This window comes from Abrus precatorius, unplaced genomic scaffold (assembly GCF_003935025.1).
Source record: "Abrus precatorius isolate BTA unplaced genomic scaffold, Abrus_2018 Scaffold6, whole genome shotgun sequence".
Lineage (NCBI taxonomy): Eukaryota > Viridiplantae > Streptophyta > Magnoliopsida > Fabales > Fabaceae > Abrus > Abrus precatorius.
In genome coordinates this window covers 8,804,698-8,806,438 of record NW_020874406.1, presented here as the reverse complement: position 1 = coordinate 8,806,438, position 1,741 = coordinate 8,804,698, and the positions used below count along the sequence as shown (strand labels likewise).

Below are 1,741 nucleotides of genomic sequence, written 5' to 3'. Positions count from 1 at the left end.
AGAACAGCCAATGGCATCAGATTTATGATTGCTCCCAAGTCACACAATGCTCTTCCCACAGTGCAGTTTCCTATTTCACAAGGAATGCTAAATGATCCAGGATCTTTCAGCTTTTGAGGAAGCTTTCTCTTGAGAATGGTACTGCACTCCTCTGTCAAAGGTACTGTTTTATCATGCCCTAGCTTCCTTTTTCTGGAAAGTAGTTCTTTCATAAACTTTGCATATGAAGGCATTTGCTCCAAAACTTCTGCAAAAGGAATGTTAATTTGTAATTTCTTAAAGACATTCATAAACCTTTCAAATTGTTCCTCTTGTTTAGGATTTTGGACTCTTTGAGGATAGGGCAGCCTCTTGTATTTTTCTGGATCTATTGGCTTACAAGCTTCCTCAAAGAGTTGCTTTTTGGTTTTCCTCTCAGAATTTATAGGAACATCTACTTTTTCTTCTGAATGGTCTTTCTTCAATAGCTTAAAATTTTCTTGTTGCAGATCTTGTTCAATTTTTCTCTCTGCTGCATCATTTACTTTCTTTTCTGCTGGTTTAGGACTTGCAACTACAGCTCCACTCCTTGTAGTTATGGCTTGACATTGCTCTTTAGGATTGATTACTGTATTGCTTGGAAATCTTCCTTCATCCCTGCTAGATAGTTATTCAGTTAATTGTCCAATTTGTGTTTCTAGTTTCTTCATGGAAGCTTCTTGGTTCTTGAAGCTTGTTTGAGTCACTTTCATGAATTGCAACATAGTTTGTTCCATCTCAGTCAACCTCTCATTCATAGGCTTGGAAAATTTCTGATTTCCTTGAGGTTGAGTGGATGAATTCCTCTGAAAATAAGGCTGTTGTGTTGCTGGTTCTGCATTAGAAAATGGCAAATTTGAGTTAGAATTCTTTGTAGTAGAATATTGATTATTCCAATTAGAATACTACTGAGTTCTATTATTCAAAAATTGAAATCCAGGGGGATATGATGGTTGTTGTCTCTGAAAATTATTCATATAATTCACTTGCTCTTGTGGTTCACTTGTAGATGCCTCGCATGCATTATTTACATGGTTTCCTCCATAAAAATCACAACTTAGCTGACTGGTAGGCATACTCCCTGTTTGCAGATTGCTGATTTGTTGTGTTAAGGCAGCTAATTGTTCTGAAAACATTTGATTTTGTAGTTGATTCTGTGCAAGAAAAGTTTTCAGAACCTTAGCTTCATGACCAGAGTTTCTTCCTTGATTTCTTGAGTTTTAATTCTGATACATTGAATATGCCATCATCTCAATAATTCTCTGAGCTTCTTCCAAGGACTTTGTATTTAATGAACCTCTAGCAGCAGCATCAACTATTGTTCTTGTTGCTGCATTCATCCCATTATAAAAAGTTTCCAATTGCATCCAATTTGGAATACAATGATGTGGACACCTTCTAAGCAATTCTTTGTATCCTTCCCAAGCTTCATACAATGATTCTCCTTCTTGCTGCACAAAAGATGTAATTTCTCCTCTCAACTTAGCAGCTTTGGATGGAGGGAAGCACTTAGTTAGAAACTTATTCACAAGTTCTGTCTAGGTTGTGATGCTTCCTTGTGGTTGAGTTTGTAACCAGCATTTTGCTCTATCTCTCAAGGAAAAAGGAAATAGTCTCAATCTGATAGCTTCTTCACTAACTCCATTCATTCTTATGGTGTCACATAGCTGCAGAAAATTTGAAATATGGAGGTTAGGATCATCAGAATTTCTACCAGAAAACT

General features: G+C 36.5%; 1 non-coding gene across 1 annotated transcript; it reads left to right on the top strand.

The window, feature by feature from the left end:
• Positions 1-1,395: 1,395 nt before the first annotated feature.
• Positions 1,396-1,502, top strand: LOC113870497. Its single transcript, XR_003505521.1, has one exon. It is a non-coding gene; the product is annotated as a small nucleolar RNA R71 (small nucleolar RNA).
• The last annotated feature ends 239 nt before the right edge of the window (positions 1,503-1,741 follow it).